The sequence below is a fragment of the Heteronotia binoei genome, chromosome 16 (assembly GCF_032191835.1).
Source record: "Heteronotia binoei isolate CCM8104 ecotype False Entrance Well chromosome 16, APGP_CSIRO_Hbin_v1, whole genome shotgun sequence".
NCBI lineage: Eukaryota > Metazoa > Chordata > Lepidosauria > Squamata > Gekkonidae > Heteronotia > Heteronotia binoei.
This window is the reverse complement of record NC_083238.1, coordinates 32,295,453-32,318,046: the sequence shown is the minus strand read 5'-3', so window position 1 is coordinate 32,318,046 and position 22,594 is coordinate 32,295,453. Positions and strand designations below refer to the sequence as shown.

The 22,594-nt window shown below is 44.0% G+C and overlaps 1 protein-coding gene and 1 long non-coding RNA gene across 3 annotated transcripts in view; both read right to left on the bottom strand.

The window, feature by feature from the left end:
• LOC132585277 (uncharacterized) overlaps positions 1-16,314 on the bottom strand; it is a 29,063-nt gene extending 12,749 nt beyond the window's left edge. Inside the window, exon 1 of the long non-coding RNA XR_009556303.1 lies at positions 15,879-16,314. This is a non-coding gene — a long non-coding RNA (uncharacterized LOC132585277). The remainder of the gene's footprint in view (positions 1-15,878) is intronic.
• RAPGEF4 (Rap guanine nucleotide exchange factor 4) overlaps positions 1-22,594 on the bottom strand; it is a 252,831-nt gene that overhangs the window by 151,857 nt on the left and 78,380 nt on the right. The gene's annotated exons all lie outside the window — the stretch shown is intronic.

The following is a 22,594-nucleotide window of genomic DNA, read 5'->3' as shown; positions in this document are numbered from 1 at the left end:
GCAGTCAAAGACCCTGTTTGGACGGTCTACTCCCCTTTTGTCTGGATGACTGTGATGAAGTAGGTGAGTACTTCGTTTTGGGGTTGTACGGGGGTTGATGCCGAGCCCGGCTTCGTGGGGCGATCGGCGTCGGGGGCGCTCTTGTCGGTGCCGAGCGACTCCGACGTTGACGGCTTGTGCTGCGCCGTCGACATCTTCTTAGGCGACAGAGCTTTTTCCATCAGTGCCGCCGCTAAACGTCCCGCACGGTTTTTCTTCGTTTGGCGGGAAAACTTCGCGCAGTGAGCACACGCGTCAGGGATGTGCGTCTCTCCCAGGCAAAAAAGACAAAGAGCGTGCCCGTCTGGGGGAGCGATTTTGCTACCGCAGTTCCTGCACCTTTTGAAAAATCCCCACCGCTTTTCCATGCGGGGGGAGGGGGGGGGGAAAGGGCGGGAAGAGAGAACTGAGGAGAAAGTCCCGAACCCAAAATGTTTCTTTCCGCCCCTTAGTCTTTAAAAAGACTGTTGTGTGGACTAAGCCAAATAAAATATCTGATAAATCCAACAATAGCAACTTCCAAGAAAGGATTTCTACCGACCGTAGCGAGAGATCGACCGATCCAAGCGGCGGTCAGAAGAGAACTGGCGGGATGTCCGCTCCGGTCCCTGTGAGCATGCGCGGTGGGGCTTCTGCGCATGCGCACTGGGCCTGGGGCGCGGAAATCCGCAGCTTTCAAGAATACCGATCGAGATCGGCGCGGGCGCCTATATCCCATCAGTGTGATGCACAGAGACCACGAAGAAGATTCTTTTGATACAGAGGCAAACTGCAAAATAAACCCAATAGCACACACCAGAGCTGGTTCCTTTTCAGAACTCCATTAAAAATACAGTTATCCCCACACCTGACCATTAATGTCCAAATCTTGTATAACTATGGACAAAAAGTAATGACCGCAAGCCTTTTAACAACCAGTTATCCCTGAACAAAGTCCATTAATCTTTCAATATCTTTACAGGCTGAAATGAGCGAGCGGCTAATGTTCACAAAAACGAGCTAAAAAGCATTGACAAAATCAGGGGGTCTCGAATCACCTCTCTTTCATTAGCTTACAGTTCCTTAGAGAAACACAGTGACCTATAAATAACTGGAAACAGCAAGAGGATTAAACTGAAATATTGAGACTTCCATTCCTCGCAACCATTTCATAATAGCGCAACAGCGAAATAGCGTTAGTCCGCCCAAGCAGCAGAGGCAACTGAAAACATCCAGGCGCCTCCGCACGGGGCGCTGCCACCCGCCAATCACAGCGAGTGGCGGGAAATATGACTGGCCTGCATTGGACTGGCCAGCAGGAAGAATAGTTCCGGTGCTGTATATATGCGGGGCCCGGCCCGCGTGTTCCCGCTCTTCCTTTGTGTTTTGTACCATGTAATAAACTATGTTGCCCTACGTTCGTCTCCGCGACTGGTACATTACAGTGGCGACGAGGATGGGATTCTAGCCTCATTGGCTACTACGGAGATCCAGGGCAACCACGGGTCACGACCGCCGCCATGGCAACCCAGCGCAGAACCACCGGCTACATCGAGACCTTCGACCCCGCAAATCCAGAGGGCTGGGAGTCCTACGCGGAACGGGTTGAGTTCTACCTTAGGGCCAACAAGATCACCGACGCTTGCATGAAGAGGGACGTTCTCCTGAGCGTCTGAACTGAGTTCTCTGCCCTGTGCAGTTTATAATTTCATAACATAAGACACTGAAATTAGAGTGCTGATATGGTGTGATGATTTAACTGGTTTGAACATGAAATGTTTTTAACTATTAGAAGAAGAAGGGGTTGGTTTTCATACCCCACTTTTCACTACCCAAGAGTCTCAGAATGGCTCACAATCTCCTTCCCTTCCTCTCCCCACAACAGACGCCCTGTGAGGTTGTTGAGGCTGAGAGAACGGCTCTGAGAGAACTGGGATTGACCCAAGGTCACCATTTGGCTGCATGTGGAGGAGGAGTGGGGAATCAAACCCAGTTCTCCAGATTAGAGTCTGCCACTCTTAATCACTACAACACACTGGCTCTCATTATTGTCAGCCACCTTAAATCCTATGAGGAAAGGTGGGATATAAATAAATAAAGACAATTTATGTCTCTTTAATATTTAGCATTTACTTTCTCTCAGCTGGGCTTTTGGAACTGCAGTGTCTCCCTTGCCTTCTTCCACTGAGCTTCATATCTAAATCAGGCTGAATCTTTGGCCGTTCTATGAAGCAGTTCTCAAAATCAAAGACTTCATATTTCTCTGTGCGTCTGCTATGGAAGATATTTAGTGACAGCTGAAATGGAAAACTGAAAAAACTTTTCTACATATATTTTTGTTCCTGAAATGAAACAGGAGTTGCATTGCATTGAAAGCCAACGGGGTGAAGTGGTTAAGAGTAGCGGACTCTAATCTGGGAGAATCTGGTTTGATTCCCCACTTCTTCACATGCAGCTGCTGGGTGACCTTGAATCAGCCACAGTTCTAGCAGAGTTGTTCTCTCAAGAGCAGTTCTCTCAGAGCTCTCTCAGCCTCACCTACCTCACAGGGTGTTTGTTGTGATGAGAGGAAGAGAAGGAGATGCAAGCCACTCTGAGACTCTGAGTGAAGGGCAGGGTATAAATCCAATCTCTCCTCCTCCTCTCTGCAACATAATTCAACCATCACACCATGTCCTTCTGTAAATGACATCTGCAGGTGTCAAAGAGTTTTCTTGCCACTCGAATAATCTACAACCCAGCAAAATAAATGGTCACTTCTGTGCTGTAATTGCTTTACAAACATATTCTGTGCTTAATCAATTTCCCAACAATTATGGCCAAATTCCTATGTGCTCCTACAGAGGCACACTTGCCTGGGAATCAGTGAATACTCATTGCATACAGCTGGACTTCTTGCTGAACAACCACTGGCAGAACTGAGCTGCAAGATACTGAATGCACTCTAATGGATCATATTATATTAATGAGATTACACAGGAGGGGTTTTTTTTTAACCTCCCACAAAATCTCAAAAAGGCAGCAATACCAATAAGCTTGTGTTTGAAACTCCTACATGCTGGCTCAGGAATTCAAATATCTGTACCTATTAGTTACATAAGAGCCCCGCAGCTCTTTCCCTCTGCTGCTTTGGAAGGATGCGCCACTGAAATTTGAAATGTAGGGAAACCACTTTGAAGTTAGTTTAGCAGTCAGATTCATGTAACGAATGTGGGATGCCAACCTCCAGGTGGGACCTGGGACCCCGTGGAATTACACCTCATCTCCAGACTGCAGAGATCAGTTCCCCTGGAGAAAATGGATGCTTTGGAGGGTGGATTAGATGACATTGTAGGAGCCCCATGGCAAAGAGTGGTAAACTGCAGTACTGCAGTCTAAACTCTGCTCAATCCCGGCGGAAGCTGGGTTCCGGTAGTTGGCTCAAGGTTGACTCAACCTTCCATCCTTCTGAGGTCAGTAAAATGAGTACCCAGCTTGCTGGGGGTAAAGTGCAGATGACTGGGGAAGGCAATGGCAAACCACCCTATTAAAAAGTCTGCCATGAAAACATTGTGAAAGTGACGTCACCCCAGAGTCGGAAACAACTGGTGCTTGCACAGGGGACTACCTTTACCTGTTTACTGTCCTCTCAGGCTCCATCCCCAAATCTCCAGACATTTCCCAACCTGGAGTTGGCAACCCTACCCCATTTCTTTCTGGGGGTGGGAGTCCTGGCAACCCTATATGAATAACACAGTGAAAGCTAGTCCTTGCGCTTCTAATCCAAATTATTTCCATAGCCCAAATCACCACACAGCTAGAAGCTGAGGAGTTTTGGATCTTTTGAACCATCCATAAAGTATATGACATTTTAAAGGCTCTTTTAAACTGTTCCTCCCATAACACTTTGCCTTCTTAGAGCTAAGAGGTCCTTACTTATGTAAAGCTAGTGCTTTTTATGGGGTGCAGCTGCAAGCATTTTTAAGGGAGGGTGGGCTATTTGTGGTCTTGTTATATTTCATGATATAAATATTGTGATAAATAACCAAAATGAAGTGTGTGCTCTTCCTCTGAGGTACAGTTTCTCCCTGTAATGATGCACCACAAAAAATGAAAAAATACCGAGCCAAAACAGACTGAAGATGACAAAAAAACAGGAGCAAAACATATAATGCAATGTACAAATTAACCAATAAAACCACATGCATGAAACATTAACACCAGTATTTTAATATGTTAACAAGTGAACAATAGAGACAAATGTGCACACAGAATAAGATAAAACAGTGCCAAATAAATAAACCACAATGCCAAACGCAGTTCAGCACAAAGCCTTCACCACAGGGCAGCCATCAGTGAGATGTAAATGGGGGAGGGGTCCATAATCCCTTCTATGTTCATTAGCTTGTGCATGACAATGAGAATTCAATGGGCTTATGGGAAGTCATTTTACCCAGGACCCTCCCAAACCCAGTCCATCTCTTTAGCCAACTGACCCTAGAAGCTAGGGAGATGACGATGCAGAGCAAAAGGACTTACTGGAACCTTTAAAGAACTCAGGTCTCTGTTTAGGGTTTCCTTTCCAGTTCAGAACCCTTCTGTCACAGACCAAACAAAACAATATGTGTGACACCAACAGGCTCGGGGAATCCCTAACCCAACTTGCAGGCACACATCACATTGGGGGAAAGAGGGCTGCGCTTACCTGTTAGTGTTGTTAATCGAGGATCTTCTGTGCAGGCACACATGGAGACTGCACATGCGCAGGCGTGCCGCTGAGAGGATTTCCCAGCCTCTAGGGGGTGCTGCACATCAGAGCCAGAACCTAGCCATCCCACTCAAACCACCACATGTTCCTGCATGTCAATGCCCCTACCCTCAGTTCTTCACATGCCACCAAAGCTAAAAATAGAGCATACTGTGGGGCAGGAGGGAGGATATGTGTGCCTGCACAAAGAATCCTTGATGAACAGCAGTTACAGGTAAGTGCAACCCTGTTTTCATCATCCATCTTCTGTGCAGTCCCACATGAGGATTTTGACAAGCTACTCACCAGGTTCCCTCACAAGCTGATGTTCTGTTTGCTTGGACAACAACTGGAAAACCACTTTGCCAACTTGTGCCTCTCTTCTGTCCTGTAGTTCCAGTGCATAGTGATGAACAAACAGATCTGCTGATGACCCCATTGCATCTTGACAGATTTCTAACAGAGGAACTCCATCCATAAGGGGAGCAGAGGAAGCATCTGTTCTGGTAGAATGTCTTGTTGGCAATAAAAGGGAGCATTTCCATACTTTCAGTGCAGGACTTATATGATCACATTACAAAGTATGTGGCAGTACCAGAATGCTGGCACAGAAAAAGTGAAGCTTTTGGATTTGTTGGAGGTATCAATGAAACTGTCCACAATGAAATGATGGAAGAACTGCACAGTACCAAGTGTCACACACTCATGTCATAGTGCTTCAGTCACAGAAGCCATTAAAAAGTTTTACAGTGATAATGACCGGGATATGTAAAAAAAAAAAATGGTCATGCTTACATTTGATGGAGCTTCCATTATGTTAGGAAAGCACAATGGTGCAGCTGCCAACTTCAATGCGACATTCCTAATCTCCTGGAACAGCACTTTGTGGACCATAGGGGGGAAAGAGGATGCCTGCAAGCACACGTCCTTAAGGGGAAATAACAGAAATGTTTCTCAGAAGTGTGTATACCGTATTCAGCAGGTTTTCTGCAAGGCAGGCAGAGTTCCTGGAAACTGCTGAAGTCCTTGACTGGGAAACAGTGGCTTTCGAGGCTCTGAACGAAGTTAGATGGCTATCTTGACAGTGCACTGCAGGCAGTGATTAGAAGCACTGAGGTTTTTGTCTTCTATTGTAAAAATCAGGCAGAAAAACACAAAGATCAAGACTACAAATACCGCTTGAAGAAACTTGATGAACTCACAGTTCCATGTTGCCTTACTTGTGGTTGTTGAGGTTGTAGGTTAACTGGATGAATTCAGTAAGATCCTGCAAACAGTTAATCTTACCATTCTTTAGGCTTTGCATTTTGTGAGGGCCAAGATAAGTAAACCATGCCTTGGTGAAAGTGTCCATTGGAATGATGAGGTTCATATACAAAAGGAGAGCAATAACAATGACGTGGCAGCCATTGTGAGGTTCATGGAGTGAGTGTGTGCAGATTTCCTGATAATGAATTGAGTGAATGAATGCCAGAGTGCAGATTTCCTGATAATGAATTGACGAAATGGGGAATTCTTGCGATGGCAGCGTCTGCTTCTATCACATCCAATTTGAATTTTGGTCTGAAATAATCTAGATTTTGGTCTGAAAGAGACAGCTGCTCTCTTTCTAGTTACCGTATTCTGCTTATTTCTCTCCCCTTCTGAGAATAACGAGGAAACCTCTAAGAAGGTAATAGACAAGTGCCAGTACTTTGGTGTTTGTTCTTGTAGCAGAACCCCTCATTGGGCAAATACTGGTTCTAGGTAAACACCCCTGATGGACCACTTGGGTCAGAGATTGCTCTGCTGTGCTTCCAAGCACAGACGAGAAGGGTGCAGTGAAGGCATGCATGCATGCACACCAAGTCTGGAAGCCCTGTGGCAGCTGATGTTGAGCTTGCCTCACCGAGGAGGCAAGGGGCAGCAGGGGCACCTGCCTTGGGCATAGGCTTTGCACTGGCTCCCCAGTGCTGGCACTGCATGGCTTTCTGGCACAGTTGTCTGGAACCTATGCCCCCGTTTGCTCAAATAAAACATCATGGTTGTATTGTGCACTGAACCAGAACTGTGTGATCTCATAGGATATTTGCACAAAAACTAAGGGAGTTATGTGAACTGCTCATAGCTCCAAGACTTTAATGTACAACAACTTCTCCTAACAGGAGCATGCTCCTTGGGCTGAGAATCCCATACAATGCACTCCATAGCCCAACAAAGAAGCATCAGTAATTAACGGAATCTCATAATGGGGATCACCAAATGGGTGAAGGACCACCCCTGCAGGGAACTGATCACAGATCTGGGAATAATCTGGGCCACTGGGTATGAACTCCTGGTTTGAATTGGGGGGGGGGACTACAGCTGGAATGGGGGGAGGGTACAGAGCTGGAGAGGATGCACTGAGAGTCATGCTAGGAGTAAAACAGTAAAAGCCAAGAGGTGTTGTATATTATGCACTGTTTGAAAGCACTTACAGGTACATTCCTCAATCATATTAGTAAGGGCCTCAATTCCATCAGGTGATAAGAACCCCCCTGGCAGATCCTGAATCCCTGATAGCTCCAATAAACTGTACTCTCCGAGAAGGGACTAACTGTGGCTTTTCCCACTTGATCAGGAAACCTAGTTTCTCAAGAGTCTTCAAGACAATAGAGAGGTGTTCCAGGAGAATCTTCCTTGACTGGGCTACCATAAACCAATAATCTAACTAGGAAAAGATTATACATACCTGCAAAGGCAGGTAGACTACTCGTAGGGCCATACATCTCTTGAACCCCAGATATTTGCAATATTGATGATGGATGGAAACATGAAAATAGGCATCTTTCAAATCAATAACAATGAACCATAAATCCAACTGTATTAACTGCATAACCAAAACTACCAAGACCATGGAAAACTTTGAAACAGAAAGGTAGACATACAGGCACCTCAAATCTAGGATGGGCCTAGTCCCACCATCTTTCTTATCAACTAAAAAGAAACAGGAGTAAAACTAGGCAGAGAACTGGGCATCTAAGACCGTCTCAATTGCTCCTTTTTCTAATAGTGCTTCCAATGGATGCTTCTAATAGAGCTTCCAATACAGGTAAGGCGTTATTCACTGCCCTCTGGACTGTTTGACAGGGTGGGATGTCATGAAGCTCCAATTCATAACCCAGTCAGATTACAGAAAGAACCCATGCATCTGAATTTATGGCCTCTCATTTACTACTAAATTGCAACAACCTGACCCCTAATCTAATAGTTGCTGGGGGTACAGTGAGTCTGAATGCAACCTTATGGGGCTGTTGAGAGTCCTTGATTGGCTGGGGTCCCCATCTAGGTCTGGAAGCATTTCTCCTTTTCAAGCAACCTTGCTGAGGTAGAAAGGGTTTGGTGGCAGGATAATGAGACCTCAATGGGCTACAGTAACAATAATCTCTTTGGTAGGCCTGCCAACACTGCCAAGAGAAGGGGCACTGCTTAAACTGAGAAAACCTAGCATGTGTAATGCTCAAGGATTCTTTTTAATCTGAGAGAGAGAGAGAGAGTCTTGTCAATTGAGTCTGAAAATACAGTCATGCCCTCAAAGGGCAGATCCACCACTTTTTGTCTTAACTCCATTGATAATGCTGTTGACCTATGCCAGGCATGGCGTTGCAACACAATAGAGATGGCCACTACTCTAGTACCTGAGTCAGCTGTATGGCAGCCAACCTGCCTTAATTTGCTGTTTGGATAGCTTAACTGATTCAACATGGCTTCTCTTATATTCGTATGTTTTATTTATTTATTTAGAATTTATATCCCGCCCTTCCCACGAATGGCTCAGGGCGGTTCTTTCCTGCACTAAAAGTGATAGCCCAGAAAAACTATAAACTATAGCGTGCAGCAACTGTAATGCTGAACACTCTGTATAGGTCCAGATGGTATATTCAAGAAGACAACTAAAATGTATTGGCAGCTGTTCACATCACATACAGTGGCAGTGTGGTGTAATGGTTAGAGTGCTAGACTAGGAACTGGGAAACCCAGGTTCAAACCCCCATCTGCTATGGAAGCTTGCTGTTGAACCTTGGGCTAGTCCAGGGGTGGCCTAACTTGTTTAATATAACAGCCCCATAGAATAAATATCAGATGATTGAGAGCCGCAAGACATGAACATCAGATGTTTGAGAAGGAAGGAAGGAAGGAAGGAAGGAAGGAAGGAAGGAAGGAAGGAAGGAAGGAAGGAAGGAAGGAAGGAAGGAAGGAAGGAAGGAAGGAAGGAAGGAAGGAAGGAAGGAAGGAGGGGAGGGGAGAGGCTGAAAGAAAGCAACTTTAAATGCATTCTCCAAGCCACCGGTTGGTTTGGCTTGGAGAAATTATTTAAAGGGACAAATGCCTTCTCCAAGCTGGCCAACAGAATGGTGGGGGCTTTGAGAGCCACGCAATATGTGTGAAAGAACCCATGTGGCTCCTGAGTCACAGTCTGGCCACCCCTGAGTCAGTCACACATTCTCAGCCTAACCTACCTTCATAGGGTTGTTGTGAGGTCGGATAAAATGGAGGAGGGGAGAATGATGCAACCCACTTTGGGTACCCTTTGGGGAGAATGGTGCGGTATAAATGAAGCAAATAAAATAAATGAATGATGCAAACATATAAAGTAGAGGCTGATGGTTGTCTGAAAGATTGAAAGAGGCCTGGGAGGAGAGATGCCCCAGTCTTAATGTATTTTGATACTTATCAAGATACCACACAGGATTTTCCAAGCAGGCTTATTTCCAGAACAGCAGTCTGATGAAGGAAAGAGAACTTTGTGTGAAAAACGGTGGGCGGTGGTGTCGGTGGAACAATTTTTCATTGACATGCATAGTTTTTTGCTCTTTAAATTGGACACCCCACTCCCCGACTGCTGTTTTAGGCATGATGCCCCACATTTAAAACCCTGTTTCAAAGCAGTCAGTTTCATCGTTTTAATTATATCCCAGACCTTTTCCAACCGATCTGTTTTGCCAGGTACCTGCTTAGTTTGAAATGGTGTTGGCAAGTTCAGTGTTGCAAATCAGGTTGGCAGCTGGTGTTATGTTTTATAGATAAGGAGAGGGTATATTTATACATTTTGATGGGTCACATTGAAACAAGCATGTTATGTTACGATATTGTATTGAAGTGAAATATATGTGTATAAATGGATGGAAGAGCTGACATACTGGATGAAGTATTGAAACATATTTATAGCATATATTGTATTTGATAAAATATGTTTCCTGGGACTGACATACCAGGCTCTTGCTCTTATCCTGAATGTTCAGAACACGCCTTTATATGTGGGCAAAGTGCTTGGTTATCTGTGGGCAGGGCTTTTTTTGTAGCAGGAAATCATTTGTATATTAGGCCATACACTCCTGATGTAGCCAATCCTCCTGGTGCTTACAGTAGGCCCTGTAATAAGAGCCTTGTAAGCTCCAGGAGGATTGGTTACATCAGGTGAATGTGCCCTAATATGCAAAAGAGTTCCTGCTACAAAAAAAGCCGTCTGTGGGGCACTAGGGGGGTCTGTGACCTAAGTATCTTTCAGCCCAGCCTATTGTGACTTCTTCTGCAAAGAAGAGAGGAGAGGATACTCAGCCACTGGGCTCCCAGTTCTCTTCCTGACTCTCTCCAGCACAACCAGTTGAGAGATACCAGATGTGTCCTCCTCAGGCAGCTGACCTCCTTTTGAGTTGAGCCACACATGTTGCCCTGGTCAACCCCATCCTCCCACAAGGGACCCCTCCCCTCATGAAAAGTTGGAAATGGCACTGGTCAAATCTCAACTCTTTCCCCTTTTAACACATGCTAAGATGCCCTAGGGATGCCAGCCTCCAGGTGGGACCTGGCAATCCCCTAGAATTACAGCTCATCTCCAGACCACAGAGATCAGTTAACTGGGGAAAATGGATGCTTTGGAGGGTGGACTCTATGGCATTGTGTTCCACTAGGTCTCTGTCCTCCCCAGGCTCCATCCCCAAATCTCCAAGAGTTTCCCAACCTGGATTTGGCAACTCTACCCCTCATCTCCCACTTATGGCCAGGGAACATGGCAGCCTTAGGTGCCACTGACTTGACAGTTGGGAGGCAGTGTCCCTTTAAAGGGGAGTGGCTCCATGGTTCCCAGTGACCCCCAGGTTAATCTAAGGATCCGTACCCCCAAACAGTCTCTCTAAAGCAGAAAAGTGGACAAGTTATCATTATCCAGGGGCATGAGTTCCAGGAGGACTAAAGTAGAAGAAAAATTTGAAGAGTCCATTGTGGAATTGTGATGATAAATGCACATTTTATTTTTTTTAACAACAGCTGAGTAAGTTAAGAACCACATCCATAGCCAATTAACAGACAAAAGTTTATCAACAGCGGCTGGCCTTAAACCAAGAATCATAACACTTCCTGCCTAGGAATCCAAAGATGGAATCCAAAGAGGTTTCTCTAATTTGAAGGCACTGAAGATATTGTAAAATATCATGCTAAGCCATGGAACCTTGACAGAGCAGCAGAGAAAGCGTTCTTCCTAATTAGGCTCTTCTAGACTCCCCTCTCCCCCAAAGAGTCTGCCCCCTACGAGTATTCCTGCTATCTTGTCTACCCATCTTCCTAGTCCTGCTTTCTGTATTTCCAGCTCCCCCACTAAATGGCTGTCGCTGGACAATTAACCCTGACTTGAACTCTTCACTGTATCTGGTTTAACCCTCTTCATTGTTGACAAATTTATGACGACTCTGACAGAAACAAAGGACCACAAATGAAAATGGAACTCGGATATGGCAACATCAACAAGAAATGTCAATGCCGTTTTAAGAAGGATTTGAGAACTAATAGGCTTCTTGATGTGATAAATACCAGCTGTCACCAATGTAGAGCTCATTCACACATACCCACAAACTCTCCACATGAAACCGATGAGGTAAAAATAATCTCCTGGTGACTTTATAATATCAGGCCCTCATTTCCACATTACTGTGTTTAGGGGTGCTTCCAGATCTAGAGGCTTGGAAGTGTCAAGTATGTTGAATTGCTGCCAATCAGTTCTCACGTTGATTCCTACCTGTATCAAAACCAGTGTGAATGACAAATCCAAACCGGTATGTACAGAACCATTCTCCACACTAGATGACATTAATGGGGCTCAAAAAACGGTCTGGAGGCACAAGATGTTGAATCGAAGCAGCATCTGTCTAGATGAAGACAGCATGAATTGATGATGGGACAGAGGTTCTAGATTATTAGTCTAGAATCCTCAAAGCTTTTGTTTAGAAATCTTGGGGTGGGAAGGGAATCCCAATTTAGGCACTTCCTCCTCTTCTCATAGCCACAACGAAAACCACTTCACTCCAGGGATATGCCTGGGGAAAGCACAGCTGCCAATTTCCTCCTCGATGGTTTCTTTTTCTCAACTTAAGACACCTTCAAAGAAGTCCACCGTCCTTCACATCTAGGGTAGATTAAAATGGATGCTGAGTTTCCTCAACTTCTCTTCTCAAACTGAACAAGGAAGGCAGTAGAAAGACAAACCTCTCCTCCACACACTACAGCCACATGGGGGGGAGGGGCAGTAGACAAGAGCTGTAGAAAGAGGAAACCTGCCCTCTTTCCACTTATCCTGAACCATCACCCACTCATGCTCTTGCTTGAGACATGTTGGCCACCATTAGGAGCTGTGACCAGTTTGCTCAAGTTAGTGCTACCCTGAGCAAGTCTTTATTTTCATATATTCACATATATTAACTCTCCATATATTGACCTTTGTTCCCTGTGAGGTAAAGAGTGCTGATCAAGTCACAACCAACTCATGGGAATCCTATGAAGTTCCACCTCCTGGGGTTTTCAAGGCAAGAGTTGAGTAGAGGTGGTCTGCCATTTCCTTCCTCTACTTTATTCCTTGTGCACATCTGGCAAAACCAATGGAACCAATGGAAGGCTACTTGAAATCCATATATAAGCCACCCCAAGCTCTTGGAGGGATTGTGGTGGTGGAAGTCAATCCATTTATAACCAATCATGCCCCGATATGGATAGCCCAGACAAGCCCGATCTTGTCAGATCTCGGAAGCTAAGAAGGGCCAATCCTGGCAAATACTTGGATGGGAAACCTACAAGGAATACTAGGGCAGGGGAGCAGAGGAATGCAATAATAATAAGAAGAAGAAGACTGCAGATTTATACCCCGCCCTTCTCTCTGAATCAGAGACTCAGAGCGGCTTACAATCTCCTATATCTTCTCCCCCCACAACAGACACCCTGTGAGGTGGGTGGAGCTAAGAGGGCTCTCACAGCAGCTGCCCTTTCAAGGACAACCTCTGCCAGAGCTATGGCTAACTCAAGGCCATTCCAGCAGGTGCAGGTGGAGGAGTGGGGAATCAAACCCGGTTCTCCCAGATAAGAGTCCACGTACTTAACCACTACACCAAACTGGCTCTCTGAACATCCTTGCCTCCCAGCCCCACTAGGGGTTGGCAGAAGTCAGCCACAACTTCCAGGCGCGCAACACAAAATACTCACTATGTATAATAATAACAATAATAAACACAAATCTTCAGCTGAGTTACCTTCATGTTGGGGGTTGCAACCAGAAGTACACTGGTGGTTTGCAAGGCTTCTATTTAATTTTCATCCTAGCCTTCTGTCAGGAGCTGGGGGGGGGGCATACATGGAAGTCCCCTCCCTCATTTTATCCTCACAAAAAATCTCTGAAGTAGGTTAGTCGGAGGATTGTGAGCAGACTGAGATCCCCTAGTTAGCTTCACAGCAAAATGGGATTTGAACCTGTGTCTCTTGTATCCTATGAGCAACTTTCTAACCCTTATATCCCATTTTGGCTCTCACAGCCTCCAGACAGTCCAGTCTGCTCTGACTGACAAATTGCTCAGACTAAACACCAAGCAGGAATCAGCAGTTACATAAGGCCAAATGGAGCCTTATTTGTCCCTCAGGTCATTTTGTCCTGCTGAGAAGTAAAGTGTTGTACTCCCTGACTGCTTGGAGGACTGTCTCTGCAGTGCAAGTGAAGATTAACTCAGTCATTTCTTCTGCCAGCAAGGTGGCCCAGTGGTTCAAGAAAAGACACTTTGCCTGAATGGCCATAATCCCTGGGTCAAAACCACTGGAACATTACAACTCCTCTACAAACATAAGCATACAATTCCTGTCTAGCCGTACAACGCAGCATGCTAAAGTAACAGATGAATAGAAATTTGACAACACTTTATCTCATGACACAGAGAATTATTCTCTGTTTGCAGACTGAGAAACTGAAGCAGAGGTAAAGGATTTTCACAGATACCCAGTACTTTCAAGATGCTTTGTCTGTCTTCTTTATAAAATTTATATCTCTGCTACCTAATCTTAAATAGGTACACCCATGGCCTGGCCCGGCATGGCTCGGCCCAACCCAACATGGCCTGGCCCAACAAGGTCTCATTTATTCCATATGCAAGCAACGCATACAATTAATCACACTACAACTTTGAAAAATTTATTTAGTTAGGATAGGAACCTTATGTGCTGCCTCTGGAAAGTCCTGCTCAAGGTGGCTTACAAGTAAAAATAGTATCCCAAATAGATAGATCCAAGTGGGCAGCCGTGTTGGTCTGAAGCTGTTGAACAAAGCAGGAGTCAAGTGCACCTTTAAGACCAACCAAGTTTTATTCAGAATGTAAGCTTTTGTGTGCTCTTTAAGCACACTCCATCACAAATACCATAAAATTATAAAAACAAAACAAGCCATTAAAAATGAGCCACTGAGACCCCTAACCCCCCCCCCCCCAAAAAAAAACAACAGACTTCACACCAGAAGCAGACCATAAAACAACAAAAGAGATAATAATCCTGGAATTAAAAGTCAGTGAGGAAAGAAACATTTTGGCCTAGTACCTAAAAGTAGGGATACTAGCCTCAAGGTGGGACTGGGGAATCCCCTGGAATTGCAGCTCATCTCCAGACTAGATCAGTTCCCTTGGAGAAAATGGAGACTGTGTGTTGGGGGTGGACTCAATGGCAACGTACCCCTGTTCGCCCAGGCTCTACCCCAAATCTTCCAGCCTGGATCTGGCAGCCCTACCCCTCCATCTCCCACTGGTGGCCAGGGGGGACCCTACCTAAAAGACCCTGTGGTAGGTGTCAGAAGAGTCTGAGGGGATAAGGCATTCCAAAGGCAAAGGCATCACCACTGAAAATGCCCTGTCTCTAAGTTGCCAGCTGCCTCCCCACAGAGAGCACAGGCAGCTGGGCTTTGGATATTTCCCCAAATAAGTACTTTCTGCCATCACCCCCTTTCCTAACACTGTAAAATACATGTGTTGATCATGTTTCAGTATTTAACTTACACCCTGAACAAAAAGCACATCTGTACAGTCAAATTTCCATTTGTTTCTTTCCACGCTTATACATACATTATTCACACAAGTTGTTCTAAAGACTATTACCAGAGTTTTCCTAGATGCAATCTCTGTCTACAATTTTTGCAAGATAAGAGTACTGAGAGGGTTTCTTTTTAAAAAAAAAAATACACGTATCTGCTGCACACTACTCACTGATTAACTATGATAATCTAATTTAGTTATTTTGACCAACTCCCCCCCCATACACTATGAAATCAAATTTGTGCACAAACTTCTTAAATGCAATTTTCATGCTGGCAATCAATGCTTATTCAGTTCCTGTATCTTCCCTCCCCTTCTCTCTTTTCCAGATGCTGAAATGATGTTAAATTAAACAATTGCTCACTTTTTAAAAAGAACTTTAGGAAAATTACTATCTATACTGAATTATGGGAAACTAAAAATATCTACTGAAAGCATCTTTTAATTGCAAGTTTTTAACATCTAGAATAACATTATTATATTTGCACAGTAAATGGAAAATACGTTGAGAAGCATTCTTTTTTGTTGTTTACTTTTAAAGTTATTTTTCTCCCTCCAATTCAGAGTATGATTTAAAAAAACTAAGAAAGCAAATGCAAAACAGCCAAATTCCTATTAGGACAGAGGATAAGCAGGCACAAAGTGAAGAATCCCCCTTCAAGACTCATACCGTCTCAGTCATCTATATTGCATTACTTTCCATTCCTTTTCCAAATGTGAAAATACAAGGACTTCTATTTCTTAAAAAATATCTTGGCCCCCAGCATATGGTAAGAAACCTTAACACTCACACTGTGGTGTCCTCATCAGTCGAACCCAAGAAGCAGCCCTAAGGGTATATTTTAGTTTTGTTATCCATCCTGCATTGTTCTTAGTGATGTGACCGTTCAGGCACATGGTCAAGTTGCACTCCGATTCTCCCTTCGTGATGTATGAGCCGGCGGCAGCGAGCCCTGCTGATTTATCTCCTCTGTTCTGCAGCAGATTGCCGCTAATGTTTCTGCCTCTGCATCCTACCTTTGCTTAAAGCAGGAGGGCTCCACGTTATCACTGGCAATCCAAATTAAACAGCAAATGTAGCATAGATTATCTGCCCCCTCCTCCTCCCCACCATCACCACCACCAGAGAAACAATTGCTAGGCAGCTACAGATACAAGAATAACATTCTGTTTAAATGTTATTGACTGTCTACTCTCCAATTTCCCTGCCGGGAAGAGTAGCCAAAATAGGTGCCCTCCTGTAAATAAGACTGCCTGTCGTTCAAAGGTCCGTTTGTGATTTATTCTTCTTAGATGTATTTATCCATTGAACAGATGGTCACAGGCAGAGAAACTGCTGTCAGGAAATCGGGAATTTTACAGTTTGTAACCCACCGTTAATGGGCAATGCACAAACATTTATTATTTGCTCAAAGTAGTAATGTTTAGGAAATGGAACAGAGAAGTGGAGCAGGCGTTTAACTTCCATTAGTGACCAGGAACTCATGCTCAGAAACAAGCTACATTTAATTACACCACGAAGCATGTGTCGGTAATACGGTCTCTCACACTCAGACCCTTTCTCCGTTTCCTTCTCATTTTGGAATGTCTGACTTTTAAAGCAATCTGTAAGTCACTCTTTGGACTGGCTGTTTTTATGCTTTTTGCCTTATAAAGATGCCAAGAACTTGGCTATGCCAGTTAACCAGGAACAGGCTCAATGAACCTCCGCTATGTTGTTCTGGGTTTTTCCAGTAATCAAGGAGTGTCTTTAGCAATAAGCAACTATATTTTATTCATGGCATTTTCAAGCCAAGACACCATGAGATAACAACAGTTTAAATTTTCATAAGCACTTTCAAAAGCACTGAAGAAACAGAAAGTGCCCAGGAGCATTTATTCATTAAAAATCTGAACAGGATGACAAGTTTGCTCACTGTCTAAATCAATTTGTTTCAACCTGCTCACAAGTTTGATGTGCATCCCCCCCCTCAACCCACTCCACCTCAGGCTGAGCATAGGAAAAGTATTGCTTTTAGCCTTAAGGCTTAGGAAAGAAACCTGCTCTTTGAATGACAGTAAACCCAGGAGATAGTTAAGATTCCTGCTGAAAACCTTTATTGATTCACTTCAAAGAACACAGAAAGTAAACAGGTTTCATGCTACCTTGATCTCTAATTATTAGGGGGACAGATAGCACACTGAAAATATGTGCTAAATAAATAATTATTAAAACAAAGAAGCCTAAACTGTCCCTAGAAGCTAAAATGACTAAATTGAGACTATTATACTTTGGTCACATTATGAGAAGATAAGAGTCACTGGCAGGGGTTTTTTTTAGTAGAAAAAGCCCAGCAGAAACTCATTTGCATATTAGGCCACACCTCCTGACACCAAGCCAGCCAGAACTGTGTTCCTGTGCATTCCCGCTCAAAAAAAGCCCTGCTCATTGGAGAAGACAATAATGCCATGGAAAGCTTCAGGCAGATGGAAAAGAGGAAGACCCAACACGAGACAGATGGACACTATCAAGGAAGCCACGGCCCTCAGTTTGCAAGGCCAGAGCAAGGCTGTTAACCATAGGATGCTTTGGAGGATATTAATTCATCCAGTCGCGATAAGTCGGAAGTGATTTGACATCACATAACACACACACACAATAAATATATAAAACATTAAGCACAGAATTACTAAATGGAATACTTTTCTAAACATTCCTTCAACCGCTACTATTTTTGTGAACCTTTTAGCTCATTCAAGCACTAAGTTGATCTCCAAGTTGAAAGACGTTTCATTCATAGATAGCAGGCTTTGTTCTTTCACTGCTAGACTACAGAATCTTCATCTATAGATTCTAGCAATGGAGCACAACTGTCAAGGGTAACCAGCAAAGACTGTAGCTATTATAGCGCCATTATTCAAAACAGAGAGTAGGTTCGGCCACTAGGAAATAATAATTTCCACTCTTGCGGTGGAAGTGTCATGGGATCCATAACAGCTGCAAGCAAATAACAAGATCTCTCTATTGCTTTTACAGCCTCTTTGAAGATGAGCCTTTATAGTGGAAACAGCAAAGCACATACCCATGGTTCGTATGAGATCCACTTGTCCAGGTTTGTTTACCGATCGTTGTTTTGGCCACGAGTTTCTTAATAAAAATAGAAGGCACTCAGGATGTTTTTAAATAGGCCTTGTCTGTAGCTAACCGGTTCACTATGCATCAGCAGGCATCTGTGATGTGCGCCTATATGGAAGTCATCTGATATTAGCATACCTGAAGTATTAAGGGCAATCTTGCGCTGAGTTACTTCCAGTTTAAGTCCACTGAAATTAATGAGCTTAGACTAGAAAAGGTGTGCATAGGATTGCATTGTCACTATATTTAACGTAAGTTGGATCATAAGGCAAATATACACAGTTATACCATAGTAACAAAGAATATGTTACTGACAACCACAGAAGAGCCAGCTTCTTTGTTAGGCTGCCAAGTCTGTTGGAAAATACCTGGAGACTTGGGGAGTGGAGCCCGGAGAGGGTGGGGTTTGGGGAGGGGAGGGGCTTCAGTATGGTCCAATGCCATAGAGTCCACCCTTCAAAGCAGCCATTTTCTCCAGGGGAGCCAATCTCTGTCAGCTGGAGATCAGTTGTAAAAATGGGAGATCTCCAGGCCTCATCTGAAGGCTGACAAAATCCTTGTAATATTTTTGTCATCATGTGTATGGGTTCTGAAGAAGTGAAATGTCTATACATTACAGAACTGTGTGCTATATACTTAAGGATGATAGAAAGAGGAGGACTAGGGGAGGGACCATGGCTCAGTGGTAGAGCCTCTGCTTGGCATGGAGAAGGTCCAAGGATCATTATCCCACATCTCCAGTTAAAAGATCTGGCAGTAGACGACATGAAAGACCTCTGCCTGAGATCCTGAAGAACTGCTGCCGGTCTAAGTAGACAATACTGACTTTGAGGGACCAAGGTATGGTTCAGTATAAGGCAGCTTCATGTGACACACATTTCCAAGAACTGGACACCGCAACATTCGTACATGGGTGGGGGTCACCAAGAAAAAGAACTGATAGTTCCTTCTGATCTCCCCCGCCTCAAGGGCTGACTTTTCACATGACTGCCATTTGCATTTTCTGCAAGTGGAACTGTGAAAAGATTTAGGGGGAAAGAAACTTTTAAAAGGTTGATCTAGGACAGGGACAGGCAAACAAGCTGCCCACACATCCCACCATGCAGCATATTTCCTCATATGACCAAATTAGCATTCCAAGCGTGCAAACTGAACAGATCAGCCGCGAATTTGGCAGGCAGCAAAATGGTCACACAGCTTTAAACACTCACCCACAGTTAGTAAAGCAACCCACATCACTCACGGTTCAAGAAAGCAGCTGATGTGGTGTTCAGCCATGTGCAGTTTCATACAAATCAATGGGGCAAGCCAGTGATCAGATGATGACGCAACGACTTTTGAGAAGCCAAGAACTTTAAGCGACAGCATGAAAAATGTGAGAAGACTCGTGAGCTGTGCATTGTAAACAAAATCATGTGACCACTCCAATCCACACTGTACTCTGCACAGGCTTACTTAAGTCAATTTGGTAATCTGAATTTGGCTGTCTCCCAACATGACCAAATGCAATTGAGAATAGAAAATGCACATAAAACTGAGCTGGGAGTATAACAAGAACCAAGCAACTCTAAATAATGTGAACCCAAAGAAAAAGAGAACTACCATGGGCTGCAAAGCTATGGCTGCATAATTGATGCTTTGCTGGTATGAAATAAAATAACCAGCTGACAAGTAGGTTGGTTAGTTGGTTGGTTTAAATCGCATAAAGTGAGTTCTACAGTCTCAGAAATCTAAACACATATTTTGTAAACATTTGTGGCTAGTCAGAGTAGGAGCATCCACTGCCAGAAATAACTCTTGACAAGTCTTTGTCCTCTGCCAGGTAATAGCTTTTTCTGAAGGGCTGTCACATGGAAGAAGGCAAAGACTCATTCTCCGCTGTTCTTGATTTATCAGGCTTATGTGAGAAGTTACAGGTGAGAACAGTTTGAAAATGGAACATATTACTTGGCAGGAGGTTCTCCCTTGCAGGAGATATTCAAGCAAGGTTGGGATTTGTAATGTACTGGGTTTGGAGATGTTCAACAGCAAACATTCTTTATTGGTGAGTAGATCAAAAGACAACATGGAGGGGCCGGGTCCCTGATTATATACATTTCCCGGAACAACCCACTTCCCATTCAGGTCCAATCCTGACCTGTGAAACTTCCTGACACAGATCTTCATAGGTGGTTAGCTACTGTCCCTTACAGTCAGGTGACGCACGGTTCATCTTAGCGCACACAGCCGCATTGTGTTGAATTCAGGGACTGAAATGCAAGACACAACAGGAATGCTGTAACTTTTTGATGCCCTGCACTGGGTAGAAGATTACATTAAATGGCCTGTAAGGCCCCTTACAACTCAAGGACTGACTTGTATGTCAAGATTTATTGTGTCTTGTTCAAAAGGTTGACCACTAAGTCAACATGCTGTCAAATTTCTACATAAAGGCAAAGGGATAGAGTGGTCATTCACAAAACCAGACAAAAGGCAGCAATCCACTGGGGAAATATCCTGCAAAAAACCCACTGAAATGAATTAGTTCTTACGTAGCTCTCAACCATCACAGTGATGCTCATGCAGGACAAGCCTTCGTATTGAATTGTGCCATGATGAAGCAACTGGGATGCTCCACCTAAGATTCAACACTCATAATTCACCTAAGAGCCCACAAGTTGACAAACCACTATGAACATATCAATTTGTACTAAGAAGGAACAGCAGGCATACCCTGCAGTGCAGAACTAAGTTTATCTATCACATTGGTCCGGACATACTGTCTGTAGGCAACATCCTTGGCCAAGCATTATGCCCTATACCAAGCGCTTGCTCTGTTCAGATTAGGGTTGCCAGCCTCCAGGTGGGTAAAAAATTACACCACTAGAAAGGTTGAAGAATCACCAAATACCATTTAACAAATATTATGGAATATATGATAAATTGTAATAATGTGTAACAACAGAAAGTACACAACAGAAAGCTCACAAGCACATAAGGTTGGAACTTAAATTCAGCATGAAGGACTTCGGGAAGTTAAGCCTGTTTCTCCGTCTCCAATACTCTTCTTCAGGTCCAGAGCTGAATAATATAACTAGAATATGTTCATATCCTCATACAATAGTCAAACTTGACTGTAACATTCATAGGTTTTACAAATCCACAAGGCAGCATCTCAGTTCTTCAGCAACATCGCAAGAATTGTTCTTGTAGCACCAGCTTACATTTACCCTTATTTCAGCTCCCCTGGAGAAAATGGCTGCCTCGAAGGTAGACTCTATGGCATTGTACCATGCTGAGCCCCCTCCCTTCCCCTCCCCCTTCCCTCTCCCGGATCCATCCCCAAAGTCTCCAGGTATTTTCCAACACAGAGTTGGCAACCCTAGTTCAGATCACAATATGCAACACCAAAGAACAAATATGCTACTAGTCAACCTCTTTATTCAGTAATATCTATGATGCATATTAGAGTGCAGCGTACCTTACCAGTGATAGACTTGGCCATGTTAGCAACTCTACATCCTGTGGAATTTACTACCAGAAGATGTAGTGATGGCCACAAGGACAGATTAAAAGGGGATTAGACAAATGAATAGACCATAGGTGCATCAGTGGCCACTAGCCATGGTGACTAAAGGGAATCTCCAAATTCAGAGGCAGAAAACCTCTGAACACTGGTTCTAGGAGACAACACTGACAGAAGGCCTTGGCCTTTGTGCATGGTTGTTGGCCCTCCATAATAACTGGCTGGCCATTGTGTGAGACAGGATGCTGGACCAGATGTACTGCTAGTCTAATCCAGCAGGGTTTTTCTTACATGGAGAAAGCCTTGGCTTCTCTGGCTTCTCTGCCCTGTTGCCGGCCCTCCAGAGGACCTGGCCGGTCACTGTGTGAGACAAGATGCTAGGCTAGACAGACTACTGGTGTGACTCAGCTCTTCTTATGTAATTCAGTCTGTTAAAACAGGCAGTGGTCCAATGAAGAATGTTTACCACTTCAAATACTTATAATGCCAACCTACAAAACAATTTTGCAGGACAATGCATTTTGAAGAGCTAAAAGCTTTGTGATCAGGCCATTTTTTGACTCTGCAGAGACTAAATGCATTTGCATTAATAATGAGTCCTTCTTTCTACATAACTCAGAAATATCTGCTTATTCTCCATGAAGAAAAGGTATGTGCAACCTCAGCATCTACTTCCTAAAGCATATTTCACCACATAGAAAATATAATTTTTTTCCTTATCACACTTTAATTTATTTGAAACTCTACCGCCCCCTGCAAGCATAATATCATTTGACTTATTCTGAAATTGAAAGTGAAGTTCAGACTTGTTAATACTGGGAGGCTAACCATGCACAGGAAAGAAAACTGATTTTCTTATTTGTACCATTTTATCCTGGCCTTTCCCC